We start from the raw sequence: 9474 nt of genomic DNA on the forward strand, positions 1-9474 counted from the left end.
TGACGAATGTGACTGTTTCAAGAAAGAAGAAAGATGAAGTGTCACAGGGTTCCCAAGAGGAGGGCCCCTCCAGAGCCATGCCAGGGTGGGCCCTGGGGCAGAGGGCTTGAGTCGGGGAGATGTCACTGTGGTACTCTGTGGTACAAAAGCAGCTTCCCTGAAAGTCTTCACCCCGCATGGAGGGTGGCTGCCCCGTAGCTGGAGCCCTCTGTAACTTCCCCACTCCATGCACTCTAGCTCCTCCCTAGACCCCAGGGCCATGTACAGACAGGGCGGGACTACCCACCAGTGGTTGGGAGAATGGCTGGAACCTCAGGTGAGGCCCCTCACACCTCCTTGTGTGGAATGTGATGGCATGTCAGTCAACAAACTCCGTGCGCTGGTCTTTTGTTAGGATGGCAGCTGCAGCGCTTAGAGGATAGTTTGTACAAGTGTCTCTTGCGCATCCAAAACACGGAAAGAAGATGCCTCAGGTGACAGGGCGACTGCGCTGGGCTTACTGTGCCCCTCCCAGTAGGACAGACCTGCACACAGTAGGCAGTCAACTCTTGCTTTTTGGAGGAATGAACCTCGGGTTGTTTGTGGAGGGTTGAGGCGGTGATGGCTTCAGGGAAGGGCACCTATGGTGTCAGCCACAGCTCCTGGAACCCTGAGGGCTTGCCGGGCTCCGGCCTCGGTGTCCCTGCTTCTGAGCCATTGTGACAACCTCCAGGCCCAGCATGCTTTTCTCTAAAACGGGACACGGCCGTGTCTCATCAAAGCTCGGGGTGTGTGTATGGGTGGGTAGAATGGAGGAGAGAGCAGTGGTAAAATGACTCTGTCTCTACGGTGCCTTCCTTGGGCTCCCACGTGGTCCAGCCCTGAGCATAGGTGGGGCTTGGCTTGCCTTTGGTGGGATTTAGGAAAGATGGTCAGGGCAGAGGACTGCCCACAGCCACAGCCACACCCCCCGGCGACCCTGTGATAGCTGTGTCTCTGCCGTGTGTGGTCTGGAGCCTTTTCATCTCTGGGCTAGGATGGTTGGGACCCAAGCGAGAAGAGCCTCCCACACCAGAATCTTCTTCTAGCAGGAAAATCCGCCTCACCCGGGCAGGCTCCAGTGTGCGTCTCCTCTGAGTCACTTGCTCTGTTTCCCTTTTTGCCTCAGCTGCCAGGAAGCTCAGGGAAATCAGAAGGTCAGCAGCAGCACCACTATAGCTTGGCATAGCTCCCTCCTAACTTCCTGTCATCGGGCTTCTGTGGATGTGGGAGGTGTGGCCACAGAGAGGCAGATATATGCTCAACAGCCACAGGTGAAGTGTGGTGGCCGGGGCAAGGGAGGCCAGACCTAAAAAGCTCCAGGCGGCCGCATGCTGTGTGGTCTCGGGCCACTAACCATCACTTTCTGATTCCCTCCAACCTCAGGGCCCTGACTCAGGCTTCTTGGCATCCTTCCCTTTCTCCACTGCCCAGTGCTCATGCAAGGCATATCTCTGACGTCAGAGGTGGGGCGTCCGGTTTACTCCAAGGTGGGCGCCCCGGAAGATGGGAAGGGAAAAGCTGCCCCCTCAAAGAAAGATCACCTAAGAGGGCTCCCGCAGGCTCGCAGAAGGTTCTCACGGTGAGGGAGGGGCTGCCGCGGGCTCGTTGTTATTCAGGTCGTATCCTTTTTGTTCTCAAGCTGGAGTGTCCTTGAGATGCAATCGACTCTCATCTCCTAGGCCAGTCCGCTAGCACTCTTCAGTCCCACACGCTGTCTCCCCGCCATGAGCATCGTCCTACTCTTAATTAAAGAACACGATTAGGGAGCCCTTGGGCCACGCTTCAATGTCATCTGGAGACTGTCGGCTGGGCTGGGCTGTGAGAAGCGACAGGAAGAGATGAGTGAGGCAGGGACTGGGGCAGACAGAGCTCGCTGCTTATTTATCCCGTAATCAGCAGTTCCAGCGTTTAGCATCTCCGTTGTTCAGATAGTTCTCCTTAGAAATGATGGCTCAGGGCGAAGAGAGAACGGTAAGACCATGCAAGGGCAGCGGGCACCGAGCCCAGGCAGTATGGTGGCCTCACGGCCGGATCAGGGTTAAGAGCATTTGCTGCTCTCTCAGGGGACCCGACTTGGTTCCCAGCTAAGAACTCTCTGAAACTCCAGCTATAGGGGAATCTGACGCCCCCTCTGGCCTCCACAGGTACTGCACACACATTTCTATGTTCACACAAACACACACATAAATAAAAAGAAACCTCAAATAGTCTGTCGAGGTGGTGCATGCCTGTAATCCCAGCACCCAGAGAGGCAGAGGCAGACCGATCTGCTGTGAGTTTGAGGCCAGCCTGGACTGCAAAGCCAGTCCAGGACGGCTAAGTCTACACAGAGAGGGCTGAGGGCGATGATTGCCTGTGGAGAATGTTCCTGATAATGAGCTATATACATTTCAAACTAGTAACAAATGGTCAGTTTTATGCCTGTCTGTTTTGCCTCAATCTGAACAAGCACAGCTCTGTTACATTTGTGATTATTTTTGGTGTATGCGTGTTGCGGAGCGTGTGGGGTGCCTTGTCATGTGTGTGGTGGTCAGAGGACCCCCCACACAAGCTGGTTCTCTCCTTCTACCATGTCGAACTCAGGTCATCCAGGTTGGCAGCAAGCACCTTTATCAGCCGAGCCCCCTTGTTGGCCCTATAAAAAACAAAATTCCAGCAAGCTTCCCAAAGCAAACAAAACCAAATCCTTTCAATGCGCCTCTACCCTCAAGCCTGTGAGGCCCTCTGTCCCTCTCCACCTCGCTGTAGGCTCTGGGACTGTCTGTCTGGCCCATTGCATGTGGTAGGTATGTGGAAAAAGTGAATGGCTCTGAGGCCCTTAGACTCTTGGTTTCTTCCTACATTCCACAGCTGCCACATTCCACCCCAGCAAAAGGCAAGTGGTGGCTTCAGAAGGTTGGGGGTCTCCTCCCTACGCAGTTGGGGTGGTGACACCCGCTCCCAGCATGGCCCTGGGCTGCACTGGGTGCTAAACCACAGGTTTCGGGTTTCATGGTGTGAGGTAGGGCCCACGGCTTTTGCTTGCTGAAAAGCCTGCCTTTGCCAGGGTCGAGGGAGTCCCACCCAAGGGTGGCAAGGAGGAGCTTGATGGAGGACATCTATGGTCAACACCGTGATATCTAGTGGGAGATGGGAAGTGGTCTCTGGGAGGCATGCCTGTAGGAGACTATTTTGGTTAGGTAAATTAAACTGAGATGGCCCGCCCACTGTGGGTGACACCATTCCCTACGCAGGGGGGGGGGGGGTCCCGTACTGTTTAAAGAGGAGAAAGTGAGCTTAGAGCGAGCATTCGTTGCTCTCGGCTTCTCAAAGGAGAATTTCGAGCTAGTTGCTTATGTATTTTCTAACAGCGGCAGGGAAATAACTGAGGTAACGCAACGGTGGCAGTGAGTTTGTAGCCCTCTAAAGCCAGGGCACCCCACAGGAGGAGGCCTGTGCCCAAGTGTCTCCTCTACAAGTACAGAGGAGGAAGCTGAGGTGGCGGCTCTGCCCTGCCCCACCATCTCCAGTCAGGTTTCATTTCCTCCTCTGTGACCCCCGGCTCTGCACCACCGAGAGGTCATTTGCTCAGCGCAGTCCTCCTCCCTTTGTCCCTGTGCCTGACAGACTGTCAGGATACTGGGAACCGCATTTAACCTGGCTCTTCTAGGTCACTTAGGTCAGTGTCTGTCAACCTTCCAAATGCTGAGACCCTTCGATACAGTTCCTCATGTTGTGGTGACCCCCAACCATAAAGTTATTCTGTTGCTCCTTCATAACCGTCATTTTGTGACTGTTAGGAATCATAATGCAAAAATGTGAAATGGTTGGTCCAACCCCCAAAGGGGTCGTGACCCACAGGTTGAGAACCAGTGCTTTGGCCCAGGACACCCTCTGGTCTTGGGGTGGTGTGGGGGCGCTCTGGAAACTGCGGGCCTCAGAACTAGAAAGCCAGCCCTTGCTCCCTACCCCTGCCCCTGCCAGAGGGCAGGTACCAGCTGTGAAATGAGAGCAGTGACAGCAGCCCCGCAGGGGAGGGGTTAATTTAAACGAGGAGAGTTTGGAGGGGCCTCGTGAACACAGTCTATGGAATACAGTCAGCGGAGAGCCGGCTGCAGGGGGATGGGCACCTATGAGCCTGGGCCACCAGGAAGAAACTGAGGGAGGCCTAGCAAGCCTGTCCTGAGCACAGCTGGCTTGTGGGCGCCCTCGTGTGGGCTGTAGGGGGGACCACACTCAAAAGTAGCACTCCACCCCCACCCCCAGCAAGGCCGACCTCTGAGGATCCTTCAGCCTTTACCCCAAGGGACCCTGGAGGTGGGCTCCACCTCTGTCTTCCTCCTCCATCCATCCTCCCTGAACCTCCATTGCTGGACTCAGAGTGAAGGTTGCTGGGTCGGGATCTGCAGGGGTGGGAGGTTGGGTCTGACTGAGCCAATATTGTAGGCCTTCCTTTGATGTTCTAGGTCAGATCCTATCTCTCCTCAGAACGGTCTCCATCCTGGCTTTTCCTCCCACTACTTCTGATTTCTAATGATATGGTGTGGGCACTATTTATCACTATCTGTGAGTTTTTCCGCTTCCCCTTGGGGACACACCCACAGAGGGAGGCAGGCATGGTGAGGGTGAGTACAGTCAAAATGCAAAGCTCCCGCAGAAAGTCCTGGGGTGACCCCCAAGCGTGCTTCCTCTGCTCACCCCACCTCTCCCCTCTCCCTCCCTCTCTCTGCCTTCCCTCCCATCATCTTCTCTCCTCCCTACCTCCATCCTTCTTCCCTCGTCCCTCTCTCCCTCACCTCTGATAATCCCTCCCCAATTCTCCATCATTCACTTTCTGTCTGTCCATGAGCCGCAGCAGTGCTAGGCTTGTCCTCTGCAGCCGACTGCTCTTCACATGTCCCACTGGGATACATGCCACCTGTGCTGTGTCCCTCTGCTCCCTTCAGGACACAACGGACAGCCGTCAGCTCTCTCCTGCTTCCCCACTAGTCCTCAGAAGTGTCTCTAGCCAGGGAGTCTCCATCTCCAGACAACAAAGTTTTGTATCCAGGCAACAAGTGACAACCTGAGTCATGTTGCCTCGGTGTGGTCCTGTGTAGGCCAGTTCGTGGCTTCAGGGGTTGTGGGGCGGAGAAGGAATGAGTCTTAAAGGGAAGTGGGCTGACAGGCCAGGCACGGGGACCTGTGTACACCTCCTGTTTCCCCTGACTGGCAGGCAAGGAAGGACTTAGTTGCCTTGTCAGGAAATCTCCCAGGCCCAATCTTCACAGAGGTGAAGGCTTTCTCACCTTTGCCTCCAATGCTCCTCCAAAGCCCCTGGAGACCCTGCAGAACCCCCCCCCCCCCCGTCCAGCCTCTGAGCGGGGCTGAGCCTGAGAGAGCTCCTGCGCTTCTCCCTGAGTTAACACAGCCAGGGAGTGAGAGGGGGCGAACATCGTGGCTAGTTGTGGGGTCCAGCTTAAAGGAGGCCACCCCAGCTTGTGTGGTTAAGGCCTTCATAGGCAGTCACAATGCCTGCGTCCTGGATCCCTTGCAGCTACGGCTCTGGATCGGTTATGCTGCCCTCAGGGGCGCTCTGGCTGCTTCTGGCAGCAGCTGCAGGCCAGTGGGTCTGTGAGTGTGGAAAAGAGGTGACAGTAGGTGGCCGCATTGGGTACTGTGCCAAATACTATCTGAGGGATGAGTGACAGAAGGGGGGGTGACCGTGTGCAGACCCTGGGCGGCAGCACCCCAGCGGCTGTGGCAGCTTGACCCCTGTTCCTTACTTTCCTGGTTGTGTCTTGGCAGGAGTTCCCTTGGCCAATCCCCTGATTTTCTAGAAGCCTTTCCTGGAGGCCTGCCCCAGATCACTCTCCTAAGTGTCTGTGGTGTGTGCGTGTGTGTGCGCGCGCATGCGCGCTTTCTGCGGCTCATGGCGGTTTCCCCCCTGGGTCTTCACATGCTTACACCTTGTTCTCTGTCTCTCTGTCTCCCACCCCTGCCTCTCCTAGAGACGAGTCTCACATACCCAGAGTGACCTGTCTATGTAGCTAAGGCTGGCCTTGAACTCTAGATCTTCCTGCCTCTATCTCCAGGGCTGGGATGATAGGTATGGGGCAACACGATCTAATTTCCTGGGCTTGTCTCTTCGTGCTTGTCTGTGTTCTTATCTCCTCTTGTAAGACGGTAGTCAGGTGGAACCAGGGCAGGCCCTACTGCACTCAGTTCAGTGTAACTCTATCTTCTCAAAGAGGCTCAGCCCACCACTTACAACCAGTGGGTTGGGAAGATGGGTGGGTGGCTGGTGGCAGAACAGGACCTGGAGAGGAGGCCCTGGTTCTCCGTAAGATGTGTGAGGAACGTTGGAAACTTGGTCTTTCCTGTGGTAATGTTAGGAGGTGCCTGGACCCTTAGGAGGCGGGACCTGTTTCTGGAGTCAGGAAAGAAACCCAAGAAGGCACAGTAGGTAGAGAGACAACCCATGAGCATGATAGCTGAGTCCGTGCCTCGGTTCTCCTGCTATCAAAATGCCAGCATCGCGTGGCACCACTGCTGTTGGGGTCTGTGGATGTCAGTGGCCCGTGTCACCACCAAGGGCCGTGCGGATGTCTGCCGTGCTGATGTCTGCAGTCGGGGCTCCCTCCGAGCGCCTTGTCTGGGTCCGCGGTTCTGCTGCAACTGGGAGCTAGCTGTATTTGTGGTCTGTGCTGTCTCCAGAAGCTGTGTTTAGGCCCATGATCTGGGCTCTCACTGACTGTGAAGAGCAAGGATGCTACTGTGGCTGTGATAGCGATGACTGGAGGTGCACGGGAGAGGGAGGGACATGGAGGACTTCTCCACTCACCCCTACCCCCAACAATGAGAAGCAACAGCCTAGACAGGAAGCCACGGAAGAGAATTATTATCTTTTAAGTCGTAGTGTGTCACAGTGTGTCCACAGGATGCCCTTTTTTCCTCACATCTTTACTTGCAAATGTTTATTGCAACGAGTCGTTGGTCTGGTTGGAGGCCTCTGGCTTCTGCTACGCGATCCACGCTGGATTCTCACTGGGCCTCCTCTCAGATATTCCGTTGTTGTCCCGTGTCACAAAGATCCTGCAGCTTTGGAGCTGTAAAACCAGCCCCTTTACGTGCTCCAGCAATTCGTTGATGAAGCAGATGTTGGGTGGGCCAGCTCAAGCCCTGGATCTGAGCCTGGGTGGCAGCTGAGCTGGCCAGCCTGCCAGCTCTCTTGAATCCATACAACTAGGGTGAGCTCTCCAGCACCGCCCTGGCTAGCTCACCCAGTGCCACAGCCAGCAAGCGGCAGGGCTATCTCTCCAGCTCTCATGCTCTTGGAACGGGCTCACCCATGCTCATGCCAGTAGGGCCAGCTCTATTGTGCTGCCCGGGTGAGGTCTGGGGCCCGCTCTCCTGAGTGTGAGGGGCAGGGACAGCTTTCCAGCTCTCGTGACACCGGGAACCAGCTTTCCTGCCTGCCACAGGTGGCAAGGGGGCGAGGTGGGGGAGGGCATCTCTTCCTCACACACAACGCTCCACGGCAGATGAGTGGCAAGGCCAGCTCTCCTAGGTTCACCTCCTTGGGGTGGCTCACCTTCCACTCCACAACCAGGACCGGCTCGACTGTGCTTCCCAGAAGAACTGCGGCTTGCTCTCCTGAGTGCTGCGGCTGCCCAGGCACCAGACCGGGTGAGGGGTGGGGCCAGCTCCGCCCAGCCCTAGGATAGCAACAAGGCCCCAGGCAGCAGCCCACATTAACCATGCCCCCCCAGCCTCTGCTAGTCACATATCCTCTCTGCTGCAGAGACCCAGACGTGGCCCTCAGTGGTAGCACGGGCCACGGTCCCAGGTGGCATCGCCAGCTGCTCACATCAGGCTGTTCCTCGCCACCCTCAATTCTCCGGGTCCCCCTCTCTTCACACATCCTTCTGCTTCTCTTCCTCTTCCATCTCTCCACCACTTACTTGTTCCTCTTCGTGGTGCCTAGGGTTGTCTCAGGGGTGCTATGTCCCACCTGTGTGGTCCTAGGAAGGGGCTGTCTTGGGTATGGTCTGCCCTTGCCTGCAGTGCTGGGCTGGCTGGGGGAGGGGGCGCCCTATTATTTATTTATTTTTTTTTAACATACGGACCACAGTTTCCTCTCCCTCCTCTTCTCCCATCTTTCTTTCCATCACCTCCCTTCCTCCCTGCAACCACTCCTCCTCCATTTCCCTTCAGAACAGGGCAGGCCTCTTACGGATGTCAACCAAACATGGCCCATCAAGCTGCAGTAAGACTAGGCATCTCCTCTAGTGTTAAGGCCGGACGAGGCAACTCAGGTTGAGGGGAAGGGTCCCAAAAGCTGGCAAAAGACAGAGAGAGCCAGTGTGGCATTCCAGTACCTTCCTGGATCTAGATGTAGAACTCTCCACGTCTGTCTTCTCCCTTCCACGCGCCCCACCATGATGATAATGGACCCTGAAACTGTCAGCCAGATCCAATTAAGCGTCTTCTTCTATAGGAGTTGCCTTGGTCGTGGTGTCTCTTCGTAGCAATAAAACCCTAAACTGAGATAGTATCCTTAATATATAAAGAGCAAACCCAACTCAATAGCAGGAGGACTAACAATCTGATCTTAACCCCGGCGAAGGCTGCCGCAGACACGTCTGAAAATGAGACAAGAACAGCCCAGACACAAACACACAAAGCTCGTCCTCCTCAGTGTCACCGGGGAAATCCAAATGGAAGCCGCAGGGAGAATTCCTGTCAGACAGGGAGCAGGCACCTATAACATGGGTGGTGGAGGACGAAAGGGAGGTTGCCCCGACGTGTTGGTGGGGAGGCAAGTGAGCAGTCATCGTGAAAAACAGCAGGGCTTCCTCAGAACTTGGCAGTGGAACTGTATGACCCAGCAGTCTTCACTTCTTCGTATGTTCGCTAAGGGCAGATTGGCAGTCAGGCCCTCCTCACTGCAGCACCATCCTCATAACCAGAGACAGCACTCGACAGACTAGGGTGAGCAGGGTGAGGCCTCCAGAGGGGCAGAGCGTGTTCTGCAACACGCGCCCTTCTGTCAGAAGCTGCCGACAAGACGAAACAAAAAGCCACGGGGGCGATGGACGCGGCCGTTCGTTCGATTTCATCGTGTCACAAGTGTGTGCACGTATCGGAATACCCCAGCAGGCGGGGTAAACGCATATGATTCTTATTTGTTCAGCGTTACCTCCCTGTAACTGTGTGTATGTGTGTTAAAGTAATCGCTAAGAGTTACGCCAGTTCATATCGGTCAATCGATCAATCAAAAGCCCACCCAGCCAGCCCTCTGTCTCACGCTCAGTCCCTGGAGTATGGCAAGGGGCAGGTCCACACTGCCGCTCTGGCTTGGACCCTCCTCTTTCTCCAGGCTCCTGGCAGGTCCTGGACAGAACAGCTCCTCTGGGGCATGACCCTCCCCTCACCTAGCTAAGCGACGCCGAGCCTGCACCCGCCACATTGCTAAAAAATGATCCCGGAACA

This window comes from Meriones unguiculatus, chromosome 8, assembly GCF_030254825.1.
Source record: "Meriones unguiculatus strain TT.TT164.6M chromosome 8, Bangor_MerUng_6.1, whole genome shotgun sequence".
Taxonomy (NCBI): domain Eukaryota; kingdom Metazoa; phylum Chordata; class Mammalia; order Rodentia; family Muridae; genus Meriones; species Meriones unguiculatus.